The sequence below is a fragment of the Phyllobates terribilis genome, unplaced genomic scaffold, assembly GCF_046119375.1.
Source record: "Phyllobates terribilis strain yellow unplaced genomic scaffold, ASM4611937v1 Scaffold_3__8_contigs__length_932513732, whole genome shotgun sequence".
NCBI classification, from domain to species: Eukaryota; Metazoa; Chordata; class Amphibia; order Anura; family Dendrobatidae; genus Phyllobates; species Phyllobates terribilis.
In genome coordinates, this window is record NW_027362763.1 from 84,505,790 (window position 1) to 84,526,747 (window position 20,958).

Consider the following 20,958-nt stretch of genomic DNA (forward strand, 5'->3'; position numbering starts at 1 on the left):
TATGTGTACAGTGACTGAACAAGCAGAATAGTGAGTGCAGCTCTGGAGTATAATACAGGATGCAAGTCAGGATCAGTACAAGATCAGTAATGTAATATATGTACACAGTGACTGCCCCAGCAGAATAGTGAGTACAGCTCATGATTATAATACAGGATGTAACTCAGGATCAGAAATGTAATGTATGTACACAGTGACTGCACCAGCAGAATAGTGAGTGCAGCTCTGGAGTATAATATAGGATGTAACTCAGGATCAGTAATGTAATGTATGTACACAGTGACTGCACCAGCAGAATAGTGAGTGCAGCTCTGGAGTATAATACAGGATGGAACTCAGGATCAGTAGTATAATGTATGTTCACAGTGACTGCACTAGCAGAATAGTGAGTGCAGCTCTGGGGTATAATAAGGGATGTAACTCAGGATCATTACAGGATCAGTAATGTAATATATGTACACAGTGACTGCACAAGCAGAATTGTGAGTGCAGCTCTGGAGTATAATACAGGATGGAACTCAGGATCAGTACAGGATCAGTAATGTAATATATGTACACAGTGGCTGCACTAGCAGAATAGTGAGTGCAGTTCTGGAGTATAATACAGGATGTAACTCAGGATCAGTACAGGATCAGTAATGTAATGTATGTACACAGTGACTGCACCAGCAGAATAGTGAGTGCAGCTCTGGAGTATAATACAGGATGTAACTCAGGATCAGAACCTGATCAGTAATGTAATGTATGTACACAGTGACTGCACCAGCAGAATAGTGAGTGCAGCTCTGGAGTATAATACAGGATGGATCTCAGGATCAGTAATGTAATGTATGTTCACAGTGACTGCACTAGCAGAATAGTGAGTGCAGCTCTGGAGTATAATACAGGATGTAACTCAGGATCAGTAATGTAATGTAAGTACACAGTGACTGCACTAGCAGAATAGTGAGTGCAGGTCTGGAGTATAATACAGGATGGAACTCAGGATCAGTAATGTAATGTATGTACACAGTGACTCCACCAGCAGAATAGTGAGTGCAGCTCTGGAGTATAATACAGGATGCAAGTCAGGATAAGTACAAGATTAGTAATGTAATATATGTACACAGTGACTGCACCAGCAGAACAGTGAGTACAGCTCAGGATTATAATACAGGATGTAACTCAGGATCAGTAATGTAATGTATGCACACAGTGACTGCACCAGCAGAATAGTGAGTGCAGCTCTGGAGTATAATATAGGATGTAACTCAGGATCAGTACAGGATCAGTAATGTAATGTATGTACACAGTGACTGCACCAGCAGAATAGTGAGTGCAGCTCTGGAGTATAATACAGGATGTAAGTCAGGATCAGTACACGATCAGTAATGTAATATATGTACACAGTGACTGCACAAGCAGAATAGTGAGTGCAGCTCTGGAGTATAATACAGGATGTAACTCAGGATCAGTACAGGATCAGTAATGTAATTGTATGTACACAGTGACTGCACCAGCAGAATAGTGAGTACAGCTCTGGAGTATAATACAGGATGGAACTCAGGATCAGTAATGTAATGTATGTACACAGTGACTGCACAAGCAGAATAGTGAGTTCAGCTCTCGAGTATAATACAGGATGTAACTCAGGATCAGTAATGTATGTACACAGTGACTGCACCAGCAGAATAGTGAGTGCAGCTCTGGAGTATAATACAGGATGTAACTCAGGATCAGTAATATTATGTATGTACACAGTGACCCCACGAGCAGAATAGTGAGCGCAGCTCTGGAGTATAATAAAGGAAGTAACTGAGGATGAGTAGAGGATCAGTAATGTAATGTATGTGCACAGTGACTGCACCAGCAGAATAGTGAGTGCAGCTCTGGAGTATAATACAGTATGTAAGTCAGGATCAGTACAGGATCAGTAATGTAATGTATGTGCACAGTGACTGCACCAGCAGAATAGAGAGTGCAGCTCTGGATTATAATACAAGATGTAACTCAGGATCAGTAATATAATGTATGTACACAGTGACTGCACCAGCAGAATAGTGAGTGCAGCTCTGGATTATAATACAAGATGTAACTCAGGATGAGTAATGTAATGTATGTACACAGTGACTGCAGCAGCAGAATAGTGAGTGCAGCTCTGGAGTATAATACAGGATGGAACTCAGGATCAGTAGTGTAATGTATGTGCACAGTGACAGCACTAGCAGAATAGTGCGTGCAGCTCTGGGGTATAATACAGGATGGAACTCAGGATCAGTAATGTAATGTATGTACACAGTGACTGCACTAGCAGAACAGTGAGTGCAGCTCTGGAGTATAATACAGGATGTAACTCAGGATCAGTACAGGATCAGTAATGTAATATATGTACACAGTGGCTGCACCAGCAGAATAGTGAGTGCAGCTCTGGAGTATAATACAGGATGGAACTCAGGAACAGAACTGGATCAGTAATGTAATGTATGTGCACAGTGACTGCACCAGCAGAATAGTGAGAGCAGCTCTGGAGTATAATACAGGATATAACTCAGGATCAGTGCAGGATCAGTAATGTAATGTATGTACACAGTGAATCCACCAGCAGAATAGTGAGTGCAGCTCTGGAGTATAATAAAGGAAGTAACTGAGGATGAGTAGAGGATCAGTAATGTAATGTATGTGCACAGTGACTGCACCAGCAGAATAGTGAGTGCAGCTCTGGAGTATAATACAGTATGTAAGTCAGGATCAGTACAGGATCAGTAATGTAATGTATGTGCACAGTGACTGCACCAGCAGAATAGAGAGTGCAGCTCTGGATTATAATACAAGATGTAACTCAGGATCAGTAATGTAATGTATGTACACAGTGACTGAACCAGCAGAATAGTGAGTGCTGCTCTGGAGTATAATACAGGATGTAACTCAGGATCAGTACAGGATCAATAATGTAATGTATGTGCACAGTGACTGCACCAGCAGAATAGTGAGTGCAGCTCTGGATTATAATACAAGATGTAACTCAGGATGAGTAATGTAATGTATGTACACAGTGACTGCACCAGCAGAATAGTGAGTACAGCTCTGGAGTATAATACAGGATGTAACTCAGGATCAGTAATGTAATGTATGTACACAGTGACTGCACCAGCAGAATAGTGAGAGCAGCTCTGGAGTATAATACAGTATATAACTCAGGATCAGTGCAGGATCAGTAATGTAATGTATGTACACAGTGACTCCACCAGCAGAATAGTGAGTGCAGCTCTGGAGTATAATACAGGATGTAACTGAGGATCAGTAGAGGATCAGTAATGTAATGTATGTGCACAGTGACTGCACAAGCAGAATAGTGAGTGCAGCTCTGGAGTATAATACAGGATGCAAGTCAGGATAAGTACAAGATTAGTAATGTAATATATGTACACAGTGACTGCACCAGCAGAACAGTGAGTACAGCTCAGGATTATAATACAGGATGTAACTCAGGATCAGTAATGTAATGTATGCACACAGTGACTGCACCAGCAGAATAGTGAGTGCAGCTCTGGAGTATAATATAGGATGTAACTCAGGATCAGTACAGGATCAGTAATGTAATGTATGTACACAGTGACTGCACCAGCAGAATAGTGAGTGCAGCTCTGGAGTATAATACAGGATGGAACTCAGGATCAGTAATGTAATGTATGTACACAGTGACTGCACTAGCAGATTAGTGAGTGCAGCTCTGGGGTATAATAAGGGATGTAACTCAGGATCAGTACAGGATCAGTAATGTAATATATGTACACAGTGGTGCACCAGCAGAATAGTGAGTGCAGCCCTGGAGTATAATACAGGATGTAACTCAGGATCAGTAGAGGATCAGTAATGTAATGTATGTACACAGAGACTGCACAAGCAGAATAGTGAGTGCATCTCTGGAGTATAATACAGGATGTAACTCAGGATCAGAACCGGATCAGTAATGTAATGTATGTGCACAGTGACTGCACCAGCAGAATAGTGAGTGCAGCTCTGGAGTATAATACAGGATGGAACTCAGGATCAGTAATGTAATGTATGTACACAGCGACTGCACTAGCAGAATAGTGAGTGCAGCTCTGGAGTATAATACAGGATGGAACTCAGGATCAGTAATGTAATGTATGTACACAGCGACTGCACTAGCAGAATAGTGAGTGCAGCTCTGGAGTATAATACAGGATGTAACTCAGGATCAGTACAGGATCAGTAATGTAATGTATGTACACAGTGACTGCACCAGCAGAATAGTGAGTGCAGCTCTGGAGTATAATACAGGATGTAACTCAGGATCAGAACCGGATCAGTAATGTAATGTATGTGCACAGTGACTGCACCAGCAGAATAGTGAGTGCAGCTCTGGAGTATAATACAGGATGGAACTCAGGATCAGTAATGTAATGTATGTACACAGTGACTGCACTAGCAGAATAGTGAGTGCAGCTCTGGAGTATAATACAGGATGGAACTCAGGATCAGTAATGTAATGTATGTACACAGTGACTGCACTAGCAGAATAGTGAGTGCAGCTCTGGAGTATAATACAGGATGTAACTCAGGATAAGTACAGGATCAGTAATGTAATATATGTACACAGTGGCTGCACCAGCAGAATAGTGATTGCAGCTCTGGAATATAATACAGGATGTAACTCAGGATCAGTACAGGATCAGTAATGTAATGTATGTACACAGTGACTGCACCAGCAGAATAGTGAGTGCAGCTCTGGAGTATAATACAGGATGTAACTCAGGATCAGAACCGGATCAGTAATGTAATGTATGTGCACAGTGACTGCACCAGCAGAATAGTGAGTGCAGCTCTGGAGTATAATACAGGATATAACTCAGGATCAGTGCAGGATCAGTAATGTAATGTATGTACACAGTGACTGCACCAGCAGAATAGTGAGTGCAACTCTGGAGTATAATACAGGATGTAAGTCAGGATCAGTACAGGATCAGTAATGTAATATATGTACACAGTGACTGCACAAGCAGAATAGTGAGTGCAGCTCTGGATTATAAAACAGGATGTAACTCAGGATCAGTAATGTAATGTATGTACACATTGACTGCACCAGCAGAATAGTGAGTGCAGCTCTGGAGTATAATATAGGCTGTAACTCAGGATCAGTACAGGATCAGCAATGTAATGTATGTACACAGTGTCTGCACCAGCAGAATAGTGAGTACAGCTCTGGAGTATAATACAGGATGTATCTCAGGATCAGTAATGTAATGTATGTACACAGTGACTGCACCAGCAGAATATTGTGTGCAGCTCTGGATTATAATAGAGGATGTAACTCAGGATCAGTAATATTATGTATGTACACAGTGACCCCACGAGCAGAATAGTGAGTGCAGCTCTGGAGTATAATAAAGGAAGTAACTGAGGATGAGTAGAGGATCAGTAATGTAATGTATGTGCACAGTGACTGCACCAGCAGAATAGTGAGTGCAGCTCTGGAGTATAATACAGTATGTAAGTCAGGATCAGTACAGGATCAGTAATGTAATGTATGTGCACAGTGACTGCACCAGCAGAATAGAGAGTGCTGCTCTGGAGTATAATACAGGATGTAACTCAGGATCAGTAATGTAATGTATGTACACAGTGACTGAACCAGCAGAATAGTGAGTGCTGCTCTGGAGTATAATACAGGATGTAACTCAGGATCAGTACAGGATCAATAATGTAATAAATGTACACAGGGACTGCACCAGCAGAATAGTGAGTGCAGCTCTGGAGTATAATACAGGATGTAACTCAGGATCAGTACAGAATCAGTAACGTAATGTATGTGCACAGTGACTGCACCAGCAGAATAGAGAGTGCTGCTCTGGATTATAATACAAGATGTAACTCAGGATCAGTAATGTAATGTATGTACACAGTGACTGAACCAGCAGAATAGTGAGTGCTGCTCTGGAGTATAATACAGGATGTAACTCAGGATCAGTACAGGATCAATAATGTAATAAATGTACACAGGGACTGCACCAGCAGAATAGTGAGTGCAGCTCTGGAGTATAATACAGGATGTAACTCAGGATCAGTACAGAATCAGTAACGTAATGTATGTACACAGTGACTGCACCAGCAGAATAGTGAGTGCAGCTCTGGAGTATAATACAGGATGCAACTCAGGATCAGTACAGGATCAGTAATATAATGTATGTACACAGTGACTGCACCAGCAGAATAGTGAGTGCAGCTCTGGAGTATAATACAGGATGTAACTCAGGATCAGCACAGGATTAGTAATGTAATGTATGTACACAGTGACTGCACCAGCAGAATAGTGAGTGCAGCTCTGGAGTATAATACAGGATGTAACACAGGATCAGTACAGGATCAGTAATGTAATGTATGTGCACAGTGACTGCACCAGCAGAATAGTGAGAGCAGCTCTGGAGTATAATACAGTATATAACTCAGGATCAGTAATGTAATGTATGTACACAGAGAATGCACTAGCAGAATAGTGAGTGCAGCTCTGGAGTATAATACAGGATATAACTGAGGATCAGTAATGTAATGTATGTGCACAGTGACTGAACAAGCAGAATAGTGAGTGCAGCTCTGGAGTATAATACAGGATACAAGTCAGGATCAGTACAAGATCAGTAATGTAATATATGTACACAGTGACTGCACCAGCAGAATAGTGAGTGCAGCTCTGGAGTATAATATAGGATGTAACTCAGGATCAGTAATGTAATGTATGTACACAGTGACTGCACCAGCAGAATAGTGAGTGCAGCTCTGGAGTATAATACAGGATTGAACTCAGGATCAGTAGTATAATGTATGTACACAGTGACTGCACTAGCAGAATAGTGAGTGCAGCTCTGGGGTATAATAAGGGATGTAACTCAGGATCAGTACAGGATCAGTAATGTAATATATGTACACAGTGGCTGCACCAACAGAATAGTGAGTGCAGCTCTGGAGTATAATACATGATGTAACTCAGGATCAGTACAGGATCAGTAATGTAATGTATGTACACAGTGACTGCACCAGCAGAATAGTGAGTGCAGCTCTGGAGTATAATACAGGATGTAACTCAGGATCAGAACCGGATCAGTAATGTAATGTATGTGCACAGTGACTGCACCAGCAGAATAGTGAGTGCAGCTCTGGAGTATAATACAGGATGGAACTCAGGATCAGTAATGTAATGTATGTTCACAGTGACTGCACTAGCAGAATAGTGAGTGCAGCTCTGGAGTATAATACAGGATGGAACTCAGGATCAGTAATGTAATGTATGTGCACAGTGACTGCACTAGCAGAATAGTGAGTGCAGCTCTGGAGTATAATACAGGATGTAACTCAGGATCAGTACAGGATCAATAATGTAATATATGTTCACAGTGGCTGCACCAGCAGAACAGTGAGTGCAGCTCTGGAGTATAATACAGGATGTAACTCAGGATCAGTACAGAATCAGTAATGTAATGTATGTACACAGTGACTGCACCAGCAGAATAGTGAGTGCAGCTCTGGAGTATAATACAGGATGTAACTCAGGATCAGAAACGGATCAGTAATGTAATGCATGTGCACAGTGACTGCACCAGCAGAATAGTGAGTGCAGCTCTGGAGTATAATACAGGATATAACTCAGGATCAGTGCAGGATCAGTAATGTAATGTATGTACACAGTGACTCCACCAGCAGAATAGTGAGTGCAGCTCTGAAGTATAATACAGGATGTATCTGAGGATCAGTAGAGGGTCAGTAATGTAATGTATGTGCACAGTGACTGCACCAGCAGAATAGTGAGTGCAGCTCTGGAGTATAATACAGGATGTAAGTCAGGATCAGTACAGGATCAGTAATGTAATATATGTACACAGTGACTGCACAAGCAGAATAGTGAGTGCAGCTCTGGAGTATAATACAGGATGTAACTCAGGATCAGTACAGGATCAGTAATGTAATTGTATGTACACAGTGACTGCACCAGCAGAATAGTGAGTACAGCTCTGGAGTATAATACAGGATGGAACTCAGGATCAGTAATGTAATGTATGTACACAGTGACTGCACCAGCAGAATAGTGAGTTCAGCTCTCGAGTATAATACAGGATGTAACTCAGGATCAGTAATGTATGTACACAGTGACTGCACCAGCAGAATAGTGAGTGCAGCTCTGGAGTATAATACAGGATGTATCTCAGGATCAGTAATGTAATGTATGTACACAGTGACTCCACCAGCAGAATAGTGAGTGCAGCTCTGGAGTATAATACAGTATGTAAGTCAGGATCAGTACAGGATCAGTAATGTAATGTATGTGCACAGTGACTGCACCAGCAGAATAGAGAGTGCAGCTCTGGATTATAATACAAGATGTAACTCAGGATCAGTAATGTAATGTATGTACACAGTGACTGCACCAGCAGAATAGTGAGTGCAGCTCTGGATTATAATACAAGATGTAACTCAGGATGAGTAATGTAATGTATGTACACAGTGACTGCAGCAGCAGAATAGTGAGTGCAGCTCTGGAGTATAATACAGGATGGAACTCAGGATCAGTACTGTAATGTATGTGCACAGTGACAGCACTAGCAGAATAGTGAGTGCAGCTCTGGGGTATAATAAGGGATGTAACTCAGGATCAGTACAGGATCAGTAATGTAATATATGTACACAGTGGCTGCACCAGCAGAATAGTGAGTGCAGCTCTGGAGTATAATACATGATGTAACTCAGGATCAGTACAGGATCAGTAATGTAATGTATGTACACAGTGACTGCACCAGCAGAATAGTGAGTGCAGCTCTGGAATATAATACAGGATGTAACTCAGGATCAGAACCGGATCAGTAATGTAATGTATGTGCACAGTGACTGCACCAGCAGAATAGTGAGTGCAGCTCTGGAGTATAATACAGGATGGAACTCAGGATCAGTAATGTAATGTATGTACACAGTGACTGCACTAGCAGAATAGTGAGTGCAGCTCTGGAGTATAATACAGGATGGAACTCAGGATCAGTAATGTAATGTATGTACACAGTGACTGCACTAGCAGAATAGTGAGTGCAGCTCTGGAGTATAATACAGGATGGAACTCAGGATCAGTAATGTAATGTATGTACACAGTGACTGCACTAGCAGAATAGTGAGTGCAGCTCTGGAGTATAATACAGGATGTAACTCAGGATCAGTACAGGATCAGTAATGTAATATATGTACACAGTGGCTGCACCAGCAGAATAGTGAGTGCAGCTCTGGAGTATAATACATGATGTAACTCAGGATCAGTACAGGATCAGTAATGTAATGTATGTACACAGTGACTGCACCAGCAGAATAGTGAGTGCAGCTCTGGAATATAATACAGGATGTAACTCAGGATCAGAACCGGATCAGTAATGTAATGTATGTGCACAGTGACTGCACCAGCAGAATAGAGAGTGCAGCTCTGGATTATAATACAAGATGTAACTCAGGATCAGTAATGTAATGTATGTACACAGTGACTGCACCAGCAGAATAGTGAGTGCAGCTCTGGATTATAATACAAGATGTAACTCAGGATGAGTAATGTAATGTATGTACACAGTGACTGCAGCAGCAGAATAGTGAGTGCAGCTCTGGAGTATAATACAGGATGGAACTCAGGATCAGTAGTGTAATGTATGTGCACAGTGACAGCACTAGCAGAATAGTGAGTGCAGCTCTGGGGTATAATAAGGGATGTAACTCAGGATCAGTACAGGATCAGTAATGTAATATATGTACACAGTGGCTGCACCAGCAGAATAGTGAGTGCAGCTCTGGAGTATAATACATGATGTAACTCAGGATCAGTACAGGATCAGTAATGTAATGTATGTACACAGTGACTGCACCAGCAGAATAGTGAGTGCAGCTCTGGAATATAATACAGGATGTAACTCAGGATCAGAACCGGATCAGTAATGTAATGTATGTACACAGTGACTGCACCAGCAGAATAGTGAGTGCAGGTCTGCAGTATAATACAGGATGGAACTCAGGATCAGTACAGGATCAGTAATGTAATGTATGTACACAGTGACTGCACTAGCAGAATAGTGAGTGCAGCTCTGGAGTATAATACAGGATGGAACTCAGGATCAGTACAGGATCAGTAATGTAATTTATGTACACAGTGACTGCACCAGCAGAATAGTGAGTGCAGCTCTGGAGTATAATACAGGATGGAACTCAGGATCAGTGCAGGATCAGTAATGTAATGTATGTACACAGTGACTCCACCAGCAGAATAGTGAGTGCAGCTCTGAAGTATAATACAGGATGTATCTGAGGATCAGTAGAGGGTCAGTAATGTAATGTATGTGCACAGTGACTGCACCAGCAGAATAGTGAGTGCAGCTCTGGAGTATAATACAGGATGTAAGTCAGGATCAGTACAGGATCAGTAATGTAATATATGTACACAGTGACTGCACAAGCAGAATTGTGAGTGCAGTTCTGGAGTATAATATAGGATGTAACTCAGGATCAGTACAGGATCAGTAATGTAATGTATGTACACAGTGACTGCACCAGCAGAATAGTGAGTACAGCTCTGGAGTATAATACAGGATGGAACTCAGGATCAGTAATGTAATGTATGTACACAGTGACTGCACCAGCAGAATAGTGAGTTCAGCTCTCGAGTATAATACAGGATGGAACTCAGGATCAGTAATGTATGTACACAGTGACTGCACCAGCAGAATAGTGAGTGCAGCTCTGGAGTATAATACAGGATGTATCTCAGGATCAGTAATGTAATGTATGTACACAGTGACTGCACCAGCAGAATAGTGTGTGCAGCTCTGGATTATAATAGAGGATGTAACTCAGGATCAGTAATATTATGTATGTACACAGTGACCCCACGAGCAGAATAGTGAGTGCAGCTCTGGAGTATAATAAAGAAGTAACTGAGGATGAGTAGAGGATCAGTAATGTAATGTATGTGCACAGTGACTGCACCAGCAGAATAGTGAGTGCAGCTCTGCAGTATAATACAGTATGTAAGTCAGGATCAGTACAGGATCAGTAATGTAATGTATGTGCACAGTGACTGCACCAGCAGAATAGAGAGTGCAGCTCTGGATTATAATACAAGATGTAACTCAGGATCAGTAATGTAATGTATGTACACAGTGACTGAACCAGCAGAATAGTGAGTGCTGCTCTGGAGTATAATACAGGATGTAACTCAGGATCAGTACAGGATCAATAATGTAATGTATGTACACAGTGACTGCACCAGCAGAATAGTGAGTGCAGCTCTGGATTATAATACAAGATGTAACTCAGGATGAGTAATGTAATGTATGTACACAGTGACTGCACCAGCAGAATAGTGAGTACAGCTCTGGAGTATAATACAGGATGTAACTCAGGATCAGTAATGTAATGTATGTACACAGTGACTGCACCAGCAGAATAGTGAGAGCAGCTCTGGAGTATAATACAGTATATAACTCAGGATCAGTGCAGGATCAGTAATGTAATGTATGTACACAGTGACTCCACCAGCAGAATAGTGAGTGCAGCTCTGGAGTATAATACAGGATGTAACTGAGGATCAGTAGAGGATCAGTAATGTAATGTATGTGCACAGTGACTGCACAAGCAGAATAGTGAGTGCAGCTCTGGAGTATAATACAGGATGCAAGTCAGGATAAGTACAAGATTAGTAATGTAATATATGTACACAGTGACTGCACCAGCAGAATAGTGAGTACAGCTCAGGATTATAATACAGGATGTAACTCAGGATCAGTAATGTAATGTATGCACACAGTGACTGCACCAGCAGAATAGTGAGTGCAGCTCTGGAGTATAATATAGGATGTAACTAAGGATCAGTACAGGATCAGTAATGTAATGTATGTACACAGTGATTGTACCAGCAGAATAGTGAGTGCAGCTCTGGAGTATAATACAGGATGGAACTCAGGATCAGTAATGTAATGTATGTACACAGTGACTGCACTAGCAGAATAGTGAGTGCAGCTCTGGGGTATAATAAGGGATGTAACTCAGGATCAGTACAGGATCAGTAATGTAATATATGTACACAGTGGTGCACCAGCAGAATAGTGAGTGCAGCTCTGGAGTATAATACAGGATGTAACTCAGGATCAGTAGAGGATCAGTAATGTAATGTATGTACACAGTGACTGCACCAGCAGAATAGTGAGTGCAGCTCTGGAGTATAATACAGGATATAACTCAGGATCAGAACCGGATCAGTAATGTAATGTATGTGCACAGTGACTGCACCAGCAGAATAGTGAGTGCAGCTCTGGAGTATAATACAGGATGGAACTCAGGATCAGTAATGTAATGTATGTACACAGCGACTGCACTAGCAGAATAGTGAGTGCAGTTCTGGAGTATAATACAGGATGGAACTCAGGATCAGTAATGTAATGTATGTACACAGTGACTGCACTAGCAGAATAGTGAGTGCAGCTCTGGAGTATAATACAGGATGTAACTCAGGATCAGTACAGGATCAGTAATGTAATATATGTACACAGTGGCTGCACCAGCAGAATAGTGAGTGCAGCTCTGGAGTATAATACAGGATGTAACTCAGGATCAGTACAGGATCAGTAATGTAATGTATGTACACAGTGACTGCACCAGCAGAATAGTGAGTTCAGCTCTGGAGTATAATACAGGATGTAACTCAGGATCAGAACCGGATCAGTAATGTAATGTATGTGCACAGTGACTGCACCAGCAGAATAGTGAGTGCAGCTCTGGAGTATAATACAGGATGGAACTCAGGATCAGTAATGTAATGTATGTACACAGTGACTGCACTAGCAGAATAGTGAGTGCAGCTCTGGAGTATAATACAGGATGGAACTCAGGATCAGTAATGTAATGTATGTACACAGTGACTCCACCAGCAGAATAGTGAGTGCAGCTCTGGAGTATAATAAAGGAATTAACTGAGGATGAGTAGAGGATCAGTAATGTAATGTATGTACACAGTGACTGCACCAGCACAATAGTGAGTTCAGCTCTGGAGTATAATACAGGATGTAACTAAGGATCAGTACAGGATCAGTAATGTAATATATGTACACAGTGACAGCACCAGCAGAAAAGTGAGTGCAGCTCTGGAGTATAATACAGGATGTAACTCATGATCAGTACAGGAACAGTAATGTAATGTATGTACACAGTGACTGCACCAGCACAATAGTGAGTTCAGCTCTGGAGTATAATACAGGATGTAACTCAGGATCAGTACAGGATCAGTAATGTAATGTATGTACACAGTGACTACACCAGCAGAATAGTGAGTGCAGCTCTGGATTATAATACAGGATGTAACTCAGGATCAGTAATGTAATGTATGTACACAGTGACTGCACCAGCAGAATAGTGAGTGCAGCTCTGGAGTGTAATACAGGATGTAACTCAGGATCAGTAATATAATGAATGTACACAGTGACTCCACCAGCAGAATAGTGTGTGCAGCTCTGGATTATAATACAGGATGTAACTCAGGATCAGTAATGTAATGAATGTACACAGTGACTCCACCAGCAGAATAGTGTGTGCAGCTCTGGATTATAATACAGGATGTAACTCAGGATCAGTAATGTAATGAATGTACACAGTGACTCCACCAGCAGAATAGTGTGTGCAGCTCTGGATTATAATACAGGATGTAACTCAGGATCAGTAATGTAATGTATGTACACAGTGACTCCACCAGCAGAATAGTGTGTGCAGCTCTGGAGTATAATAAAGGATGTAACTGAGGATGACTAGAGAATCAGTAATGTAATATATGTGCACAGTGACTGCACCAGCAGAATAGTGAGTGCAGCTCTGGAGTATAATGCAGGATGTAAGTCAGGATCAGTAATGTAATGAATGTAGACAGTGACTGCACCAGCAGAATAGTGAGTGCAGCTCTGAATTATAATACAGGATGTAACTCAGGATCAGTAATGTAATGAATGTAGACAGTGACTCCACCAGCAGAATAGTGTGTGCAGCTCTGAAGTATAATAAAGGATGTAACTGAGGATGAGTAGAGAATCAGTAATGTAATATATGTGCACAGTGACTGCACCAGCAGAATAGTGAGTGCAGCTCTGGATTATAATACAAGATGTAACTCAGGATGAGTAATGTAATGTATGTACACAGTGACTGCACCAGCAGAATAGTGAGTACAGCTCAGGATTATAATACAGGATGTAACTCAGGATCAGTAATGTAATGTATGCACACAGTGACTGCACCAGCAGAATAGTGACTGCAGCTCTGGAGTATAATATAGGATGTAACTAAGGATCAGTACAGGATCAGTAATGTAATGTATGTACACAGTGACTGTACCAGCAGAATAGTGAGTGCAGCTCTGGAGTATAATACAGGATGGAACTCAGGATCAGTAATGTAATGTATGTACACAGTGACTGCACTAGCAGAATAGTGAGTGCAGCTCTGGGGTATAATAAGGGATGTAACTCAGGATCAGTACAGGATCAGTAATGTAATGTATGCACACAGTGACTGCACCAGCAGAATAGTGAGTGCATCTCTGGAGTATAATACAGGATGTAGCTCAGGATCAGAACCGGATCAGTAATGTAATGTATGTGCACAGTGACTGCACCAGCAGAATAGTGAGTGCAGCTCTGGAGTATAATACAGGATGGAACTCAGGATCAGTAATGTAATGTATGTACACAGTGACTGCACTAGCAGAATAGTGAGTGCAGTTCTGGAGTATAATACAGGCTGGAACTCAGGATCAGTAATGTAATGTATGTACACAGTGACTGCACTAGCAGAATAGTGAGTGCAGCTCTGGAGTATAATACAGGATGTAACTCAGGATCAGTACAGGATCAGTAATGTAATATATGTACACAGTGGCTGCACCAGCAGAATAGTGAGTGCAGCTCTGGAGTATAATACAGGATGTAACTCAGGATCAGTACAGGATCAGTAATGTAATGTATGTACACAGTGACTGCACCAGCAGAATAGTGAGTTCAGCTCTGGAGTATAATACAGGATGTAACTCAGGATCAGAACCGGATCAGTAATGTAATGTATGTGCACAGTGACTGCACCAGCAGAATAGTGAGTGCAGCTCTGGAGTATAATACAGGATGGAACTCAGGATCAGTAATGTAATGTATGTACACAGTGACTGCACTAGCAGAATAGTGAGTGCAGCTCTGGATTATAATACAGGATGGAACTCAGGATCAGTAATGTAATGTATGTACACAGTGACTCCACCAGCAGAATAGTGAGTGCAGCTCTGGAGTATAATAAAGGAATTAACTGAGGATGAGTAGAGGATCAGTAATGTAATGTATGTACACAGTGACTGCACCAGCACAATAGTGAGTGCAGCTCTGGAGTATAATACAGGATGTAACTAAGGATCAGTACAGGATCAGTAATGTAATATATGTACACAGTGACAGCACCAGCAGAAAAGTGAGTGCAGCTCTGGAGTATAATACAGGATGTAACTCATGATCAATACAGGATCAGTAATGTAATGTATGTACACAGTGACTGCACCAGCACAATAGTGAGTTCAGCTCTGGAGTATAATACAGGATGTAACTCAGGAACAGTACAGGATCAGTAATGTAATGTATGTACACAGTGACTACACCAGCAGAATAGTGAGTGCAGCTCTGGATTATAATACAGGATGTAACTCAGGATCAGTAATGTAATGAATGTACACAGTGACTCCACCAGCAGAATAGTGAGTGCAGCTCTGGAGTATAATAAAGGATGTAACTGAGGATGACTAGAGAATCAGTAATGTAATATATGTGCACAGTGACTGCACCAGCAGAATAGTGAGTGCAGCTCTGGAGTATAATGCAGGATGTAAGTCAGGATCAGTAATGTAATGAATGTAGACAGTGACTGCACCAGCAGAATAGTGAGTGCAGCTCTGAATTATAATACAGGATGTAACTCAGGATCAGTAATGTAATGAATGTAGACAGTGACTCCACCAGCAGAATAGTGAGTGCAGCCCTGGAGTATAATACAGGATGTAACTGAGGATCAGTAATGTAATGAATGTACACAGTGACTACACCAGCAGAATAGTGTGTGCAACTCTGGAGTATAATAAAGGATGTAACTGAGGATGAGTAGAGAATCAGTAATGTAATATATGTGCACAGTGACTGCACCAGCAGAATAGTGAGTGCAGCTCTGGAGTATAATGCAGGATGTAAGTCTGGATCAGTACAGGATCAGTAATGTAATATATGTACACAGTGACTGCACCAGCAGAATAGTGAGTGCAGCTCTGGATTATAATACAGGATGTAACTCAGGATCAGTAATGTAATTTATGTACACATTGAATGTACCAGCAGAATAGTGAGTGCAGCTCCGGAGTATAATGCAGGATGTATCTCATGGTCAGTAATGTAATGTATGTACACAGTAACTCCACCAGCAGAATAGTGAGTGCAGCTCTGGAGTATAATAAAGGAAGTAACTGAGGATGAGTAGAGGATCAGTAATGTAATGTATGTGCACAGTGACTGCACCAGCAGAATAGTGAGTGCAGCTCTGGAGTATAATACAGGACGTAACTCAGGATCAGTACAGGATCAATAATGTAATGTATGTACACATTGACTGCACCAGCAGAATAGTGAGTGCAGCTCTGGAGTATAATACAGGATGTAACTCAGGATCAGTACAGGATCAGTAATGTAATGTATGTACATAGTGACTGCACCAGCAGAATAGTGAGCGCAGCTCTGGAGTATAATACAAGATGTAACTCAGGATCAGTAATGTAATGTATGTACACAGTGACTGCACCAGCAGAATAGTGAGTGCAGCTCTGGAGTATAATACAGGACGTAACTCAGGATCAGTACAGGATCAATAATGTAATGTATGTACACATTGACTGCACCAGCAGAATAGTGAGTGCAGCTCTGGAGTATAATACAGGATGTAACTCAGGATCAGTAATGTAATGTATGTACACAGTGACTCCACCAGCAGCATACTGGGTGCAGCTCTGATCAGCTGCTAGTCAGTGTGCTGATTACGGGTGTGGTGGCTGCAGATCCTGCTGTGAGCTCCTGATCTCTGAGAACCAACACCTCTCCACCTGGGGACCTGCTCTCTCTCTTTCCCGGAGGGAGAGCTGGTTTCTGGGATGAGTGAAGGAGCCAAGTCCCAGGCTTCTGCTTCCCGAACCAGGCCGGCGGGGGGCAGAAGAAACCAGCAACCGGCCTGCACATCAGAGGACTCGGGGGTGAGACGCTGCACCAGGAGTCACAGCAATGTGGCTCCTACTCCCCCCGGGATTGTGGAGACCCCCAGAAGCCGCAAGGCTTCCAGCATGGAGGAAAAGCCTGACAGCGGCGTGCAAGATGGCGCTCCTTCCGGAGGAAAGCTGAGTGCTCACGGAGGTGAGGCCGACCTCCCTGAGGGGGGGTGGGCGCAGCAGGGACCCCGGGAGTCTGTGTCCACCTATGCCTCCCGGGTCATGATCCACCTCCGTGAGTATGAAGATGCCAGTAAGCTCATCAGGAGGCTACGGGAGGAGCTGCGCTGCACAAGCGCCAAAGCTGCAGGGGCCTCCAAACCAAGGAAGGCCAAGCTCCAAGCCAAGGTAAAAAGACTGAGCAGTGAAATTCAACGCCTGGAACTTAGGAAAGCCACCATCAGGGAGCAGAGTGGTCCTTTCAAAGAAAAACTTATAAATGAAGACTGCTTTAGAGAAATGGCTGATACCAGAGAGCAAAGGCAGATGGGGCTGCAGCCTGAGAGCCAGGTGGATGATGAGAGTGATGATGACCAGCAGGAAGCCCCACCTGGTAGCCTGCAAAGTCACCCGCAGGCCACGTGCAGCGAGCTCCCTGCAGGACAGGCGACAGTGACATCCGGTCGCAGTTCTGCCGGCTCTGGGGAGGACAGTGACAGCAGCGGCCAGGGAGGGGCGCTAATGGCGGAGATTAAACTCCTGGAGTCCCCAGTGTGCCTCCAAAGCTTCCATCTTGGTGACGATCTACCAGAAGAGGCACCTGGGGGCCACAAAAAGGCAAAGAAGACCAAGCCAAAGCTGCAGGAAGCGGTAAGATACGTATATGCCCCCCTCCCTGTACCCCCTGAGTCGGCGGCAGGCTCAGCTCACTGTATAAGCCCCGTTGCTCAGCCCAGCCCGGGTTCTGCTGTGGATCCGGTGCAAAGGCGCGGGGAGATTACAGAGCGCGGTAGTGAGGCGCAGAGCTCCGTCTCTGCTTGTAGTAGTGGGGACGTAGCAGGAGGTGCATCAGCCGAGAGGCTGGACAGTGAGGGCGGCCCGGCGGCGGGCGTTCCATCAGGCCACGATGCTGTGGTGCGCTCCTCAGTGGGAGGGGGGAGCAGCCCGGTGTCGGGGGCAGCTCCGGTAGCCTCGGCTCCTCTGAATGCTGTTGCCGCTGATCACTTAGTTGAGAAGCGGCGTCAGTGTGAGGGGGCAGTTGGGGCTGAGCGCTCCGGTCCTCCCACGAAAGTGCTATTTTGTGTTGGCGTTGCTGGTCCGGAAGATCCTGATGCTAAAGATCAGCGGCGCCTAACTGCAGCTAGAGATCAGCGGCACATTATACCAAATGCCAAACAGCGGAAATTACCGACCGATGATGTGGAGGGCACACATAAGACCGCGGGTGAGGTCGCCTCCAGTTCTATGGAGGTGACTGAGCCCCTTGTGCCTGATACGGAGGTCAAAAGGTCATCCACCATTGTTACTGGTCCAGCAGGAATGAATGTGGTGGTGGAGGTGAATGAGGATAATTCATTGTCTGGTGGTGTGGTTGCTGGTTTGGTGGAGGGTAAGATGGAGGTGGGTAATGGTGATACTGTTGGGGCTGACGTGGTCACTGGTCCGGTTGCCCCCCCGGGGGTGGCAACACCTGTCCGGAGTTATGCCAGTGTCACCTCCGGGGCAAATAGGGCATCCTCCTCGTCTCCGGGCTTTGGGGACGGCATGTTGCAACGTCGCCTTCTGGAGGCTCTAAAGAAGGGGGAGAGATCACTAATGGTAGAGGGTCGAGAGGTTGATCTATCGTTCTGGATAGAGAGGCATGGACTCGGGGCCTTCCGAGAGCAAAAAGGGGGAGATACAGTGTGGTCCCTCCCAACAGCCGGGCCAGGCAGTGTGCGTAGGAATGTGGTCCGTCTTCGGTGGAGGGGCAGTGATGCATGTCCTCCAAGGTCTAAAGTTGAGGAGCTCCTGCTGAGGATGGGCTTCAAGGCGATTGACATCTACGTCTTGATACATCCCTATTCCACGCCTGAGTTTGATGTCAGCTTTGTTCGGCCGGAGGGGCTTGAGCTCTTCTGGGCGAATTATGAGTTGGCAAAAAATGAGCCCGGCTGGCGAGACTTTGCCGTTCAGGCAGTGTCTCGCCAAAACCAGATCAAGAAAGTGACCGTGATGACTCGTAATGAGTCGCTTTCTTGCTATGACATCATGACTTCGCTTGGTCGGTATGGAGAGGTGGTGGAGATGCCAAAGAAAAACCGCGACGAGTTTGGTATCTGGTCAGGGGCCTGGACGTTTATGGTAAAACTTAAGCGTTCAGGTGGTACGGTTGCCCACATTCCATCGTCTGCCTTCCTGGGTAGGGATCGTGTCCTGGTCTTCTACCAGGGGCAACCGAAGCTCTGTCACAGGTGCGGCGACCCCACACACTTCAGTGCAAACTGCACCGTGCAGAAATGCGCGTTGTGTGGGGGTGTCGGCCATCTTGACGCCTCTTGTGTGGAGATTAGGTGCCACCTGTGTGGTGAGTTAGGTCACCCATTCAGCCGTTGTCCTCGCTCCTTTGCTAATGCAGTCGAGACCCCGGTGGGAGTAAGCCGTGAGGCCGATTCTGCTGGGGAGGGGACTAGCAGGGGTGGGGGAGCTGAGGGGCCAGGGAAGAAAAGCAATAAAAAGACGCCTGCCCAGCTGAGGCGTCTAGACAAGCGCAGACAGGAGAGGGAGCGGGGCGAGCCCCAGACTACCGGGGCAGCCCCTGTCCTGGATGCCAGTCTTGCTGCTGAGGCCCCGAGGGATGATGAGTTGGATGAGGAGGTCAGGAGGATCCACAGGGAGGAAACTGCCTCTTCTTCAGAATCCTCCCATTATGAAAGTATGGATGAGGATAATAAGCGGTGGCTAGAGAACAAGCGTAAGCTCGGCACCAAAAAGAAGAAAAAGAAGGGAGATAAAACATCTTCTCCCGCTCTGACCAAGGTACCTAAGGAAGTTAAAACCGACTCCCCTCTAGTTGGTCTTTCTAACCGGTTCCAAGCCCTTGATAACATTTCTTCCTCTGAGGAGGAGGCTGAGGGTGAGGATCCGGCTTCAGCGGAGCTTACAGGGGGCGCCGAGTCTCCTTCTCCTGGGGATGCAAGGTCCTTGGGGGGAGGGAATGGCCCAGAGTCCGGAGACGAGGACGAAAAAAGAAGGAAAAATGTGGGAATGGACACCTCTGTGTCATTAAAGAGGGGGAAGGATTCCTCCTCTGAGGCAGAGGATAAGGGGAGTGGGAAGAAGAAAGTCATCTAACTCAATCACCAATGATGGCGGTACCCACTCCGTTGACGCTGGCGTCCATTAATGTCGCCAGCATTAAGTCAAACATGGCTAGATTTGCGGCCTTTGATTTTCTCAGCCGGGTTGAAGCTGACATTTTCTTTTTGCAAGAGACTAGGCTGCCAAATATGGCAGAGGTGTTTATAGCTAAGAGGGAGTGGAGACTCGGGCCCTCCTATTGGTCTCTTGCGGCTGAGCCGTATAGCGGAGTGGCGGTCCTTTTTACCGCACCGGTAGAATGCCGACGGGTTATTGAGTTAGAAATGGGGAGGTGCCTGATATTAGATGTCCTCATGAAGGGACAAGAGCTTCGGCTCATTAACATC